Source organism: Lepidochelys olivacea (genome assembly GCF_965140295.1).
Source record: "Lepidochelys olivacea isolate rLepOli2 genome assembly, chromosome: 4".
In the NCBI taxonomy this organism is placed as follows: Eukaryota; Metazoa; Chordata; order Testudines; family Cheloniidae; genus Lepidochelys; species Lepidochelys olivacea.
In genome coordinates, this window is record NC_140414.1 from 100648227 (window position 1) to 100665804 (window position 17578).

Genomic DNA, 17578 nt, shown 5'->3' on the forward strand with positions numbered 1-17578 from the left:
GAATTAAAATGTATTAACTCGTTATAAGCAACAGAAAAATAAATTACAATTAACTGGATACTACTTATCTGGCACATGCAGTGTTAGAGAGTTTATTCCTTCATTCTCCCACTTCCCTGGTCCTTCTCGCATGAACAGGGAGCAACAGTACCCGAAGTCCAAAGGTGCAAACAATTCGATGTTTATTGGGGTGAACTTCCAGCAAGCTTAAATCCAAGCTCCTTTTTCCTTATTTTCAAATCCCAACTTACTTCCTGTTTGCCCCTAATTTATATAGTAATATTCTTAGCTATACCTTAACCAATCATTCTACTGAAATTTACCTAACCAACTCTAACATATAGTAACATGATTAGCTAACCAATTATATCCCACCACCTTAATTAGTTTACACCCAGCAAAATTAATTATACAGCAGACAGAAACAATCACAGAATCAGACAGAGACCATGCAAATAAACAACAGCAAAGTGGGAACTATAATGACAAAAAAAAAAACAGAAGTGAGGATATCACAACTACATCTATAAAGACATAAGGGTTTCCCAGCTGTGTCTATTGATAAGTGAGTTCTTACCAGACAGAAAACTATCAAACTAAATTTCCTTTTACATCTTCTAGGCTCTTCCCTTTCTCTGGAGGTGATAGATCGGATCACCTTGCTAACAGCCCCATATTGACTAGTTTGGAATGTGAGGCTGTGGCCGTTCCCTTCCCAGCTTATGGCTGCCTCTGCTGCTTAGTCAAAGGCATTGGCCTAAGAACAGGGCCTCAGACTGTCACAGTGATTGAAGGACCTTACATAGATTCTTTCTTGTATACCTCTATTACTAGCTAAATGATAAACGTATACCTAAATTCTTAAAGTATAGGCCTTTACAGGCAGGCCTGAATATCTATATCCTAACATGCAGTAGCAACAATTAATACAAAATTCACTGCAGCTGATTCCATCTTTTGATGTATCTTCAAGTTAGACATGTATTCATGGTGAAATATTTTAGGGCTCCAGGTCAAAATCAGACATATGGCAACCTCAGATGCAAGAATCAGTCACAAACTCATTACCATTCCAGATGGAATTTTGATTGTCAAGTCTATACTTCTGCCAGTGTAGTAATATTCCCATAAAAATGTTTTCTAGAGTTTTATCCAGTCACGTTTTAAGTGGCTCAGACAATGGGGCTACTGTCATTAGCTCTGGGAGCCTCTGCCCAGGATAATAGATCACAGTCTTAGCCAATAGTTTTTTTGTTCACCCTATATGTTCCTTAGTTTAATTTCGTCCCATTCTTCTCAGGTATATCACCTTGAATATCTTAAACAATTCTTCTTCCTCTTCAGTCCTTATCTCCTTCAAATACTAATTAAGTAGTAAGACAATTAGCACATCTTTCCCCACCAAACTTACTTATCTTTGCAAGCTATATTTATTCATTTTAGCCTCATTCATCAGTCTCTACAGCACTTTACAATTTCTAGTTGCTCATCTCTGATCATCATCTAAAATATCAGTATCTTCCTGGTACAGAGATGCCCAGAACTGAAAGCAGTATTTCATATTATGTGTGGTCATACCAGATAAGACTCTCTAATTCTGGTACATCAGTAGTGACTACATTTGAAGTCCAAAATCACATTGCCTTTTTTGGCTTCTGTATCATTCTCTATCTATATACGTCAGTACTTATATAGTCCTCAACATCATAGTACATGAGGCTTATATTCTCAAAGGGATTTAGGCTCGTAACTCTATCATGTGGACACCAATCATGCTTAAGTACCCTAAGTGCCTAAATTCCCACTGGTCGGCACTTTCAATGCAGCCTAAGCACGGCCACCCCAGAGCTGTCTAGTGCTCAGAGCCATAGCTCAAGCTGAAACCCTAAAGGCCCCGAAGAGGGATTCTCAAAGTAGGCAGGGGAACACCTATCTTGCTAGCAGGGCCAGACGTCTAAGACCTATTACCTGTCAGATCCCACATCAGGAGGGCTGGATACAGGCCACTGATAGGGGAGGGGACAGTGCCTGCACAAGAGACAGCCAGGAGCACAGGGAGATATAGGGTAAGGGTAAGAGAGGTATTGAGTATGAACAAGAGAAAGAAAGAGACATGGTTTTGGCTGCTAGGGCACAGGCTACCTAAGCAGTTGAGAGGGCTTAGCTCCCTAACTCCAGGAGAGGGTTCACAGCTAAGGATGCTGAGCAGAAGGAGGTGCCTATCTCTAGTCCATCAGTCAGGTACACCAGGTCAGCAGCTTAGGTGCCTAAGCCCCTCCCTTCTCCCTTTCCCTCTCAGCATTTTCCTCCTGGCTACTCCCCACTCAGATTGCAGGCTTCTGAGGATCCCTTTCTCAGTTCCATAACTCTCCCCATGCATTACAGAGGGAGCCTGGGTACCTTGCTCAGGTCTGAAAATTCCACGAGGCAGCTGGGTACCTTGAGGTTAGATGTTGCAGCACTTAAAATCTAGGCTGAGTGCCTCCAAGGTAATTATGGGTTTATACTCACAGCACCCTTTTGAGGCAAGTCATATTTAATGACTTGCCTCACAAACAAACCTGGGGTGGGGGGAGGGAGGGAATTATAATCTCCCTACCCATTCCCTCAATTTTTGGTCAACATTTATTGAAATTTCAAAATGTCACTATATATTTCCCTGTTCCTGACCAACTTGAGGAGTATTAAATCAATTTTACAGATGGGGAGCTGACGAGCAAAGAAATTAAGTGACTTGCCTAAATTTACACATTACATTTATGGTACAGATGGTAACTGAACCCAAAGTTGTTCCAGCCTAGTCCAAGGCAATTATCCTTTACTGCAAGCTTTGTCTAATCTGAGGTCAGGTATCAGCTAGATCTCCATCAGCCTTATCGCTGCCTAATAGTTCCCTTCCACTCACGGGTCTGTGTTTCAGTTATTTGTCCTTAGAAGTATTTAGCCTGGATTTTGGTGGCCTAACAATATTTTATTGTTTCCTGCCCATATTTCTATTGATCATCTCTTTGTATTCTATCTCTGGTCCAGCTTGTGTTTGTGATGGCTCCTGTTTTAATTAAATTAAAGAAAAACATACAAACGGAGCTATTTCTTTCTCAATGGACAAGCAAACAGAGGAATCAACTTGGATAGCCTGATTTATATATTCTCCATATTATCTTCAGCAAGAAAGCAATTAACTGTCCGACTGTTAGGCTGAATTTACATAATCATAATTCCACAATAAATCACCCCACTCTGTTTTGTCTTGTCTTAACTCTGGGGTTTTGAACAAGTACCAGGAGTTCATGTTGTTCAACCTTCCCTTCTATATTTGTAAATGGAAAGAGGTGTCCAGAAATGGAAAAGCGTTTCCTGGCATTGAAAATGTTGAGAACCACATGTTCAGACTGTAAAGTGTTGTGCGGGCGGGGAAGGGGGGGAAAACTATCTTCTTTGTCTGTGCACTGACTAGCAAAATAGATTTCTAGATGCTACCATACTACTCCTAAATCATATTATGTTTACCTACACAAACTTTTACAGGAATGGTACTAAACACTTTGATTTCTTCAGCAAACTACTGAAGTAGAATACATTGGAAATCAGGTAGGTCCCAGATGCTAATGCTATCTGAGATAAATTCACTGTGTGACTTCCTTATGCCTCAGGCAATGCAAACTAGATGATAAGGCAAAAAGCAAGCCCTCACCCTGAAATCCAGCTGCTGCATTGCAGCAGAGCTTTCCTAGTTCAGTAAATAGAGAGAAACAACCCGTAAATCGCATGGGCTTAGCACTTGCACAGAAAAGTTGCAGTATATTTCATTGTTACATAACCCTAAATTGTCTTATTACTCATCAACATGAACATTTTAAAATGAAAACGAATTCACATACAGTAGATACTCTATTGGTGTACCTAACTGCCACAGTGGGATTTTTGCTGTTTAGTGGTGTATTCCATTAAATTGCTCAAGACTATGCTGCTGATTATATAACTAATACATGAAGCCTTGGACAAATCCTAGCGTGAGGCACCAGGTAGAAAGAATGGCAACTGTCAGCACAAAGCTTGCTAATCAAATCATGAAGAGTGTGACTACTGAACAGTTCACAAGTTTGAGAATATCATAGATGGTGGTCAAACAGAAAAATATGAACTTCCAGCTGTTGTCCACCTCTACAAAACATCACTCCGAACTGCCAATTATTTTAATCTTCACAAGGTAAACTAACTCTGCAGCTGCCATTTTAAATAAATGCTACAGTGTCACAAGTACTCCTTTTCTTTTAGTGTTCTATAATGATCCATAGTATCACAGGGCCATACTCCAGGTGTTTTGCTCTGCTCTAGACGTGCAAAGTACTTGGAAATCCAGCTTCATTGGCCACCCGAGATGCCTTTGAAATTCACCATACACACACCTGTCTATGAATGCAGGGGCAGACCCAGGGGAAAAGAGACATGGTCCCCCAGCACTGGAACAACCCCTTGGCACTGCTCTAATGTACACTGCTATCAGACCAGTCCAGCCAGCCCCAGAATTGGTGTAAACTGTTTCCCCTTGTCAGTTATGTTCCTAACTGAGAGAATTTGGCCTATATCTTATCATAGTGTTCGACATTTTTAGATCACTATTGCAGAATACCGGAGTGTATTTTATTTATGGGGATGTCACATGTTAAATATTTGAGCTTGAAATAGTAGTGCAGTTTCCCTCCTCCTGAGAACAGAGAAAGAGTTTAGGTGGCTGGTCTTTTGGAAAGAAAATAGGTATTAATGTGTCAGGGGGAAAATAGGTATTAATGTGTCACTGAAGAGCTTTTCAAACATGCCACAGGGGGTACAGTACCACCTACTGTATCAGCATTTACTGCAGTGTCTTTGGGCTTCCCAATCCACTTCCGACCCAGTGCAACCTCAATTAGATTGTGAGATCTGATGAGGTCACAGTTTTGGCTGCAGGAAAATATATTTCTTACAGAGATATACTTGTGCAGGTGAAGGGCAAGAGTGACAGGGAATGGAGAAGATTGAGGTAGTAGAGATCAATTAACTAATTAATCTTTAAGTCAACCTGCTCTGTCTCTCCCTCACACTATGTAAAGAGTGAGTATAGCTGGGCTAGTTTGATGAAAAAAATATCAATGTTGCGTCTTATTTGTACACTTGGTAAAGCTCTGATGTTTAGAACTGAACAACATCAAACCAAACATGACGGGGATGAAAAGAACAACAAAATCCCACTTTTTAATGGGCTTCTCCTTATCTATCCTGTTATGAACTCCTTTCTAAGTTGACAACTTGGTAAGAGCAGCTGTATGATTTTACTCTGCTCCCTAAAATGAGGTTGCATACAGAAAAGTGATTATGTAAATGATTGCCAGTATACTTGATTTGCTTCTTATGGCATCACCAGTAGTGCTCACTTTATTAAACAAATATTTTACTACTCCTAGCACTGTACACCCCATTCATCAGTGCAGGAATGAGCCAGATCATCATGCATCATCAACTAGACTGTCAGGCAAACTTTGACTGCAGAATCTACAAATAGATTATCAGTAAGGTTAAGATTTTGTCAGTTATTTTAGTAAAAATTCATGGGAGGTGCTGTCTGAGACTTTTACTAAAAATAATGGAGGAAGAGTGCTGCGGGGAGAAGGAGGAAGGAATGACAGCTGGAACCCCATGGGGGTGGACTGACAGCCCCAGCCCCACTGCCATAGGAAGGGGCACACAGCCCTGGCTTCTGCCCTGCCAAAGTCCTGCCACAGGTGGGGGCATACAGCAGTGACTCTGGGCCCAGGTGACGCCTTGGGAGGGGGTTGGGGGGGGGTACGGCACAGCCCCAGCTCCTGTATTGACTGAAGCTGTGGGGAATGAGGGAGAGGCACACAGCCCAGGCTCCAGCCAAAGCTGTGGGTGTGTGTGTGCATAGTCCTAGCTCTGGCCCTGGCTGAAGCCACAAGACGGGAGCAGACAGCCCTGGCTCCGGCCCTGGCAGCAGCTGTGCGGTGGGGGAGGGCACAGCTCTGGTTCTTGCCGCAGCTGCAAGGAGTGGGGGGAGGCCCGTAGCCACAGCTGAAACCATGGGTCCAGGGTGCACAGCCCTGATTCCAGCCCTGGCTGCAGCAGTGGGGGGAGGAGGACCCATCCCCAGCTGCAGCTGTGAGGGGGTGTATCACCCTGGCTCTGCCCCTGCCGCTCACAGGTGAAGTGAAGTCATGGAGGTCTGCTAAAGTAACAGAATCCATAACTTCCTTGACCTCCATGACTGAATCATATCCTTAATTATCAATATTATTTTTGTAGCTGCTTTTCTCAAAGATAGAGGGAATATGGCCTGATTCTCAGATCATAGGGGAAATTTGCAGGGGTAGCAGTTAGAAAAGTCTTTTCTTTCTTTTGGTTTGTAAACTAGGCAGACTTTACAGGAAAGTGACTGAGCATGAATATGGACACCCCCCCCCGCCCCACACACAATATCCTGTTAACAATCCCATTGCTGACTATAACTGCCTGTGTACCTTGGCAAGTCCAGAAGATGTATCTAATGTTTGTAGGCTAGAAAAGCTTCTTCAAAATACCTGACTAGTGACATGAAAGCTGCCTTGTACATCATTATTATTCACATCTGTGCCACACCATGCTGTGTGGTATCCATGCCATGGGGTGGCTTATACTCCCTACACTAGTTACTTTCAGTAAGGGAGCATGTGACCTAAAAAGCCCCTTAATTCCAACTGGCAGGGGGCCTGCTACACTCACTACCCCCAACAAGCTATCATAATATGTATCTAAAAGGCATCTTGTAAGGAATCTTATGTGACACACTGGTCCCACAGATCACCGTCTAATTTATGTACAGGTTATGTATAAAGAGTTTTATATGGGTGCTGGAAGTGCGTTCTTAAAAATGTGTTTTGAGGGGCAGTGCATCAACCCAGTGTGCCTGCAACAAGGGAATGTATAATCCCCTGTCTGACTGGCCTGATTACAGGCAGAGGGCAATGCCAGTACATTTATATATTCAGTAAACAAAGCAATCAAATTAACAGGCAGCAGCAAGTGAGCACACCTGGAGACAGTCTGCACCCCAGAAATCTTTCCTGGCTCTTGTGGCAGAGACAATGGATTTTTGGGAAATACGAGGGGAGCAAAAAACTTTTTAGGGATCCATCATGTAGGGAACAAAGGGAACAGCACCTTTTGATTCTGTGAACATTTGTTTCCCTGACCTTGAGGGCTGGAGATGCTGGTAACTTAATGTGAGCAAGAAAACTTTACGCAAAGATTGTAACTTGCTAAGATTAAGTGTTAGGCACTAGAAAGTGTGTTTTATTTTGTTTGTTTGTTCCCATACCTGTATCTGTCTCTTGCTTAGTATCACTTAAATCTCTTTTCTTTGTGAATGCACTTATTTTTGTTTTATTTTAAAGCCGTCTCAGTCCTGTACATTAAAGTGAGGTATAAGGCTTCCGCTAACTTAACTTAGATTGATGTGTGTTATGTCTCTTTGAGGGCAGAAAACCTAATAATTTTGGTGAGTGTCCAGTGAGAGGTACTGGACACTGCTGGGGAACTTGGAAACTAGGTTTTGTTACCTGCAGGGCAAGGTTTAGACTGCCAGAGTCTTGAAGAGTTTGCTGGCAAGGCAGAGACTGGCATTTCAGCTTGACATACAGCTTAGTGGCAGAACTGCTCTCACTCTCTCTAAGGCAGAGGGACAACACAGTGGCACACAATTCTGAGTGTCCTGAACAGCACCTCACACACAGGCTCTTGTTCTACAGTCATTTGGGGAGAACTTCTGGCCATGGTTTGAATTAGATTTCAGGCATGAAAGTCAAAGCTGCAGAAAGAGAAGGCATGTTTATTAAATTGCGATATCCTGATCTCCCTGCTGTGACCTCCTTTTCAAGATGACAGTTTCCTCTAGAAGTCGCCATGTATGCTTATTTTTATTATTTACAATCCTTCATCCTGCATGCTGGGGGTACATTCCAGTATGTCAAACTTTATAAATGAGCTCCGCAGTTTTGAAAAAGTATCCAGCTGTTTTCAGAACATACACTTGATGTCTCCTACATACAGAATATATTGGGCTCAATACTTGAAATTAGCTGGAATACTGTTAAATGAGTTTTCCACTCATCTGCTTGAAGTCTATAAGCAAATTTACCACTGGCCTCGATGGGTATGTCTACACTGACCTGTGCTTGTGAACTCAGTGTTTCCAAGCATGCTTGCACATCCATATTGCATAGTAAAACTATTTACAGTCGGTGACTGAGGTCCCACAACCTTCTAAAGCAGCGGTGGGCAACCTGCAGCCCCCGGGCCGCAAGTGGCCCATCAGAGTAATCTGATTGCAGGCCGCGGGACATTTTGCTGACATTGACCGTCTGCAGGCACGGCCCTCTGCAGCTCCCAGTGGCCACAGTTAGCCATTGCCAGGCCACAGGGACCGTGCTGGCTGCCATTTCCTGCAGCTCCCATTGGCTGGGAACAGCAAACTGCGGGCACTGGGAGCTGCGGGCTGTACCTGCGGTCCTTTAACATCAGCAAAATATCTTGCAGCTCACACTCAGATTACCCTGATGGGCAACATGCAGCCTGCAGGTTGCCCACCACTGATCTAAAGCATCCACACTGCACTGAGCAAACTGGCTTGAACTGTATTTACACTGCAAATTGACAGGGTTTGGACCCAAGTCACAGTGGGAATCTGGCTTGGACCCCTGAATGGGACCATGGGCTAAGATTCTGAGGCCTTATTGACCCAGGTCAGAAATACTTGCTTGTATGAACAGAGGTTGAGCTTAAACCTGAATATAAGCCTAGGTTTGCAATGAAGTATAGGTATACCCAATGAAAATTGCACATACATGTCTCCAGGGATAGATGCTCAGGTCCTACAATACATGTGCTGGCCATCTATTTAGTATTCTCCATCTACATTTTAAGAAATATCCCACTTTTGCAAACCCAGAGAGCACGAATGAGCAAAAACAAATAAATTTGTCCAAGCAATTAATTTATTTTTAATTTGTTCTGGTGGCTCCTAACCTTTAAATCGTATCCATCATGACTTAACACAACAATATTGACATGTTGGGCTAGCTCCTCATATTTTTCTTATGTTTTTATGCACATGAAGTATCTTTTCAGATTTTTAAAAAGGTTTGTGAATTTCTCAACAATCTGCTGCAATAGATTTTGATAACATTCTTTGCAATGCTTACTCCAGCTTCACAACTTCCTTCAAACCCCCCCTCAAGAAATAAAGGACAGAAAGATCCTCCCTTATCCATTTTCAGACAATAAACTTGCTTAAAAATAAAAAAGCCATCCCAGATGAAAAGTGATCAAATGTTTTTCTCAGGTGAAGGCTATTCAGTAGACCACACTGCATATATATTTTTTTAATTTCAAAAGTTTGACCAAACATTTATTACAATTTTGAATTCGATGAAAACATGGGGAATAAACCAACACCACTTTCATGAAATTTCCCCTCCATTATTCTTCAACAACTATGGAGCTGGAGGCTACTATACTGGATTTTGAAAATTTGACAAAGTTTTTTTTAAAAACATTGATTCCCAGCCCTCCACCCCTGTTCTGGTCACATAGGTGTCTTTGGAAAGCCCATCCTAAGTGCCTTAGTCCCATTGACTTGTGCTGCTAAATTATTTAGGCCTGGCCTACACCTAAAATTTAAGTTAATCTAGCTACATTGTTCAGAGGTGTGAAAATTCACACCCATGAGCACTGTAATTGAGCCAGCCTAAGCCCTGCTATAGACACCACTAGGTTAAATGAAATAATTCTTCTGTTGATCTAGCTACTGCCTCTTGGGGGTGGATTACCTAAAAGGCTATGGTGGCACAGCTGGAGCACAGGACCTGCGGTGCTGTTGCATGTGTAGTGTAGATATACCCTTAGTCTTGTTGTTTTGAAAATCCTACCCTATCAATGCACATGTTGTTGTTCTCCGTCCAGTTCCATGAAAACAGATGAACATGGAAACTGAACTATTATGTGCAGTATCCTAGAGTTGATTCATATGGGCATTAAAACTCAACTAATATTAGAGCTGGTCAAGATATCAATATTTAAGTGTTGTAAAAAAGAAGACTCCTAAGACAACGGTGGATTAATAAAGACGTGCACATTAATGCTGTCTACACTTGGCACTGGGGGTATGATTTTCTGCTTGAGTAGACTAGTCGTGCTCGCTCTCATCAAGCCAGCCACAAAAAAATAGTGACGCCATGGTAACACGGGTTTGAACGACTTGTTTTTGTAATTCTAAGCATAATAAAACAGGGTGTAATCCCTCTAGACAGTGGAAAATATTTAAACAAGGTTTGATTGTGTTTATTAATAAGCAAAGTACCAGAATTTCTAACAGTTTTTTGCAGAAAAACATGAATCTTTACCCCTTCCTGAATGCTGTAGACAGTTACCCCAGACATGCACATCTCTCTCTACACTCATTTTGAGCCAGTTATTTAGGTCTGTATCGATAAGTTTTTCTTTCGAGTTTGTTGCCATAGTATCAGAATGCCTCACAGATATTAATGATTCACTCCTTTCACACCCCCGTGAGGAAAGGAATATTATCCCATAATTACTAACATTTCAAACAAAGTTTCTTGGATAGATTTCTGAAGCAATTAGAGCTCTGGACTCAAGTAGGGGACAAGCCTGGAGGGTCACAGGGAGACTTCAGTGGGCTGAGGGAGCGAGGGGGAGGGTGGCCATGTGAGAGGGGTGTACGGGTTTCTATTCGGGAAAAACACTAGTACTTCAGTTTGCTCCTTGCCTTAGCTTTCTCTCCCTTCCAGTAAAACAACTAGCAGCTCAATTCACTCTGCACCCAGGATTCCTTCCCCCCAACACACAGATTAGGCACTTATCTGCATGTCTAGGTACCTAAAACTCTTGGATAATCTCCCCCTCAGGAGCCTTGTTTTCAGGGGTACTGAGCACACATTGCAGTGGCTTTTTTCAAGTCTATACAAGGTGCCCTCATTCTGCTTGAGCCCATGTTGCTCTGATATTTTGGTGCCTCTTTCCATCCCAATAGTCTCATGAAAGAAAAAAGTGCACCATGTTATGTTATGTTTTAACTTGATGCATGGATCATTTGTAAAGAGCTGTCAGGTAACCCTACAAGTAGCCTTATATGTATGAAAATATTTAAAACAAAACAAACCTGCTCACTCAATCTCTTCTAGTGGTAGGAAAGATAATTGTACCTTATACCGCAACATTATATACAAAGGGAAATACAGCCACATGGAAGAAATTGCTCAAATTGATTGATTTCACAATATTTCTTAATTCACCTCAGAGAACATTGAAAGAGATTGTTTTTTCTCATGCATATCAATTAAAGGAGCATTGACATTGTACTTTATAGCAAGTGTGACAGTTGGCATATTGAATTCTGAAGCAGAATTGAATGCTGAATGCTCATCTTTGCCTGCACTGCATCAGAGCAGAAATTCAAAGGCCTCAGCACTGCCTTTTGATTTGATTCTTTTGAGTATGTTTGTTGATCCCCTGCCAGAAGAAATAGCCATGCTAAACATGTCTGAAAATATCTTACTGCAAAAGATAAGTCTTTCTAAACTGCATCCATACATATGAGAACAGGGAGCCTGCAACTGAAAGAATTGGTATGGGCTGTGATTAATTCCCTTCACCAAAATACTTGGCAGCATTACATCTACGATTTTATAGGAAAAGAGAACTTGACAAAAAGTGACATTTCTATCAAAATTCAGTGGGTTTAGGAGGATTCAACCTATTTAATAAATAGCAAATGCTGCTTTAAATAGCCCTAGAGGGGGTTCAGTTCATTATGCAGGAACATTGTCATTTTGATAGAAAAGCAACTGAAGAAAATAGAGTAGATGTGGAATCAGTGGTCTAACCAAGTGAACAATTATGGAAGAAAGCCATAATGTGTATTCACTGCACAGTCATGATCTTTAGGAAACAAGTGTTGGAAAAAACCCAAAAGCAAATTAGTGAAAAAGGAAACCCCTAACTGTATGGGTGAATCTGTTTATTTGCTGTCACTACTAGACATGCTTGCTACGGCAATAGATTCCAGGACCGAGGTCCATATTCTCCCCTCCACTAAAATTAGCTGAGAGGAGTAAAATCTGGTGAGCAAACTGAGCAGGATGTGCAAAAGGGAGTGAGAACCCGTTAGGCAGCCTGCTCCTGCCTTCCCTTTTGGTCGAGGAAGAAGCCCTTTCACTCAAAGTCTGTGGGGTCTGATTTCTGTGGATGTGGAAGGAGACATGCCATCGGCAGGGGAGAGTGTAGCCAGTTAAGATGGTGATGAGCTCAGGGATTTTGCAGGATCTGATAATGTTGAGCTTGTCAGCATTATCCTATCCTGATTTTTCCTCCAGAGTGAGGGGATTTTGATGCAGCAGGTGGCAAGGAAATTGTCAACATGGCTCTTGGGAGAGCCATCTTAGCACTATGGAAGAGAAGGTTGATGAGCAGTGACAAGGCACTGGGCCACCACATAGTAGCTCCAAATGCCCTAACTGGTAATACTTATAAATAATGGATGAAATCTTGTCTCCATTTTATTCAATAGCAAAACTCCTGTCAATGCAGAAGAAAGCTAGGATTAGTTCACAAACAATTAACTTACCCCAAGGGGGCTACACATTAATAATGCACATTTGTAATAGTTTGTTACAATTTGTAACATATCTTGACTACTTCTTGATGACTAATTGAATGTATTTCAAAGGAGGATAGCAAGGAAGGACAGGGCATTGGTTAAGACAAGAGTCTCAGGGTGAAATCCTGGCCTCATTGAAGTCAATTGCAAAATGCCTATTGACTTCAGTGAAGCCAGGATTTGCTCCCAAAGTTTTATTCCCAGCTCTCTGGACAGATTTCCTGTGTGAGCATAGGCACTTGTGTGCCTCAGTTTCTCCATCTTTAAATACGACCTCTCTGTGGAGTGCTGTGAGAATTAATTCATTAATGTTTATAAAACACTTTGAGAAGCTCAGTTTTCACTTGAGTAGAACTTGCAGGATGCTAGTCTTAAGCTAGGTACTAAAGTACAAAGTATACATGAGATTTAGAATTTTATTTAATATACACAACATGGTGAAAGGGTTAAATGAAACTGGGCTCTCAAAATGAAAGACAAATCTACTTGCAGTTCAGTTTATCTTGGAGTCAAATCTAATTATGCATTTGTTGAATCTAAGAAAATAGGATTTTAGCCGCTCCAAGTAAAATATTCTGCCGCAAAAAAAATTTTAAAATATTTTAAATGTTGGGTCAGAACCTGCAATCCTTATTCATATTGACTGTACAGTGATGCTGCTCAAATGCGAAAGTGCTTCTTAGCATTACAGACTCTGGACCTAAGTCAATAAGGCACTGATGAAAAGTATTCTAATAGAAATCCGTTAAGATGGAAGTCTTTTGTTGCGTCACTAAAGTGATTCAGCTCGGGTAGCATCAGTGCAAAAGTACCCACACTGCCTTTTCCAAAAGGGCTTGTTGGAAAATAGCAAAAAATACCCAGAAATGTGTGATGAAAATCTCTTATTTTTTCATTTAAACATTACTTTCAACAATTTTCCCCAGCAGAGCTATTCACTCTATACACCTCCTTATGGGAGGAGAATGCTCTTCAGTCTCTTGAACCATTCAGACTTGAGACTGCCAACAGGTGCCAGTTAGTGCCAGATGTGATTTCATATAACACACAGTATAAATAGTACTTAAGGTGCTGCACAATAATCATTAAACATATGTAGGTCAAAACTTCAAAATAATCTTTCACGTCATAAAATGTGCCTGGCCTTAGACAACTGGAATGAAAACCAGAACAGCAAGAACAATGATATAATTCAGCCAAAGGATGAGACTGAATCAGAACTCCTTTTGCAGCATGATCAGAAATGAAATACCTTGTTTACCATTTAAAGACATCTGAATTACTTTCTTGAGGTCAGTCTGCAGTTGATACCACCCATGAAAATTGCATGTAATGCTATCAAAAATATTTATGACATGTTCTGTACCATATCTTTGATGTCCACAAGCCCACTAGAAACATTGTGCATGGGAGGCAGTAAGTCATTTATGTCCCTACTAAACCTTTCTCACAGAACAGAGTGGAGAGCCGAATCTCTAATGCTTATTCAATGAATGTTTGGAGAAAACTAAAGGGACTATTAGAAACTATAAAAAACTATAAAAAATAAACAAACTGGACTTCATACTGAGAATTCAGATGATATAAAACTTAGATGAGTGCACAAAGGGAAAAGCACTGTAAATGATATTCCATATCAACACCTAATTGTTAGATAAAACAATAAATAATGGATGGTTTCTGTTAATGTAGTGTATCAGGAAGAATTAGATTTGATTTAAGTATGTTCAAAAATATCACAGCTATGTTTTGAAAACTGTTAATCTCAAATTGTGCTCTATGAAGACTGAGCAGTACAATCATTTTTCTCTTAACAGACATTAAAAACATAACATTTTGACAAATACAAAATTTGAAGTCAGATAATGTTAGTTCAAAGCTGTAGAGAGTTTATTAGTTATTTTGAAAGCAATCTGGAATATGTGATCCTAATTTGTAAATCACAGGTATGGAACATAGCTTGAACCATCCCATGCTATTTGTTGGCACTTCAGTTTTTATCAGGTGGAATGCTTTGTACATAGTCTGATTTTGTTGCAAAGATGTGTGAAGGATAGACTGCTAAAAGTAAGTTTCTTGTCCAAATTCCATACTACATATACTTTATTAGTAGGAGTATCTATATTATAGTGTTTTGACAGCTCCACCAAGATCAAAACCAAGTTGTGCTAGGTCCTGTACAAATGCATAGCAAGAGACGTTCCCTCCCATGAAGAGCTTACAGTCTAGATAAGAAAGGGTTGATCTTCCCTCAAAAAACCCATATCCTATAAAGATGACATTTATCATCAAATGAAAGAGTGAAACGTCATAAAAAGTTAGTGTTTATGGTGCTTCAGCTAGTAAGCTGGAAAGGACTCTAGTTTTATAGCAGTGTGATGTATCAGTGATATTGCAGCATTACTGATGTCATGATATGCTCTCACATGGAGAATATCCCTATGGGACCCCAGTTATTAGGAAGACACAGGTAATAGTAGTTGGGGGATTTGATTATTAGAAACATAGATAGTTGGGTCTGTGATGTCTGGGAGAACCTCATGGTGATTTTTCTGCTGGGTGTGAAGGAAGCAGATCTCTCAAGACATTTTGATAAGTCTTATAGGTAGTGCTGGGGAGTAGCCAGTGGTAAAAGTAGGTACCATGGACATAGGGAAAGGTAGGGGAGAGGGCTAGAGGCCAAATATAGGCTGCTAGGTAACAGATTAAAGTCCAGGACCACCATGGTAGCATTCTCTGAAATGCTTCCAGGTCCGTGAGCAGGGTAAGTTAGACAGGCAGAACTGCAGGGTTTCCAATGCATGCATGAGATAATGGTGTAGAAAGGACATTTGTAGGTTTATTAGGAACTGGAGAACATTTTGGAAAAGGAGTAGGCTACACCAGAAGGATTGGCTGTACTTTAACCAAAATGGAACCAGACTGCTGGCACATAAAATTAAAAAAATTGTAAAGGATTTTTTAACCTAAGGGCTGGGGGACAGCCAACAAGCACATGGTTCAGGTTGACATCCCTTTGGGATGAATTTATTAAAAGGGGAACTCTATATCCTGGAATATAATATAGAGCAGTGGTTCTCAAAGCTGGTCCACTGCTTGTTCAGGGAAAGCCCCTTGCGGGCCGGACCGGTTTGTTTACCTACCGCATCCACAGGTTTGGCCTATCATGTCTCCCACTGGCTGCGGTTTGCCGCTCCAGGCCAATGGGGGCTGCAGGAAGTGGCGCAGACCAAGGGATGTGCTGGCTGCCCTTCCTGCAGCCCCCATTGGCCTGGAGCAGTAAACCGTGGCCAGTGGGAGCTGCGATCGGCCGAACCTGTGGATGCGTCAGGTAAACAAACCAGTCTGGCCCGCCAGGGGCTTTCCCTGAACAAGCAGCGGACCGGCTTTGAAAATCACTGATATAGAGGATGGGAAAAAGTTGGTAAAGGTAGGAGCTGGTGAAGAACAGTCAGATGTAAGAGTCCCATTTAAACATCACACAAAGGCAAGCAACTGAATATTGACAAAATGTACAAGTGTTATATACAAATGCTAGAAGTCGAAATACTAAGATGGGTAAACTAGAGTGCCTAGCATTAAATGAGGCTTTTGGCATAGGTACCACAGAAACTTGGTGGAATGATGAAAATCAATGGGACACCATAACACCAGGTTACAAAATATATAGGAATGACAGAGTAGGTCATGCTGGTAGGGCAGTGGCATTATATGTTTACAAAGCACAGCCAAGTAAGGTGAAAATCTTAAATGAATCAAACTGTACCACAGAGTTCCTATGATTAGTCCCTGTGCTTGAACAGTGAGTATAGCGGTAGGAATATGCTGCAGAACACCTGGCCACAATGGTGACAGTGATTATGAAATGCTAAGGGAGGTGAGAGGCTACAAAGTCAGAAAATGCAATAATAATGGGGGATTTCAATTATCCTCCTGCTGAGTGGGTAAATGTCACCTCAGGATGTAATGCAGAGATAAAATTTCTAGAGACCATAAATTACTGCTTCTTGGAGCAGCTATTCCTGGAACCCACCAGGGGAGAGGCAATGCTTAAATTAGTCCTAAGTGGAGCACAGGATCTGTTCCAAGAGGTAACTATAGTTGAACTGCTCAATAATAGTAACCATAATGTAATTAAATTTAGCATCCTTGTAGGAGGGAAAATATGAAAAGACCTCCACAGTGGTGCTTATGTGTAAAGAGGGAAAACATACTATCATGAGGATGCTAGTTAGATGGAAATTTAAAAAAGAGCAGTTAAGAGTGAAATGTTTTCAGCATGGACACTACTTAGAAACACCATAATAGAAGCTCCAGAATAAATGAATACCCCAAATCAGAAAAGACAATAAAAGGACAAAAAAATGCCACCATAGCAAACAGCAGAATAATGGAGGTCGTTAGAGGTGAAAAGGAGTCCTTTAACATTTGGAAGTAAAATCCTAATGAGGAAAATAGGAAGAAGCACAAACTCTGGCAAGTAAAATGTAAAAATATAATAAGGCAAGCCAAGACAGAATTTGAGAAGCAACTTGCTTAAGATGCAAAAACTAACAGTAAATCTTAAGTATATCAGAAGCAGGAAGTCGGTCAAAAAAGCTGTGTGATGACCAAGGAACACTGAAAGGAACACTCAAGGAAGACCAGGCCATTTCAAAGAAGCTAAATGAATTCTTCATTGCATCAGTCTTCACTGTAGAAGATGTGGTGGAGATCCCTATATCAGAACTGTTCTTTTTGGATGACAAATTGGAAGTGCAATCCCAAACTGATGTGTCAGTAGGAGAGATTTTAAAACAAATTGATAAACTAAACAGAATAAGTCACCAGGACCAGATGGTATTCATCCAAGAGTTCAGAAGGAACTCA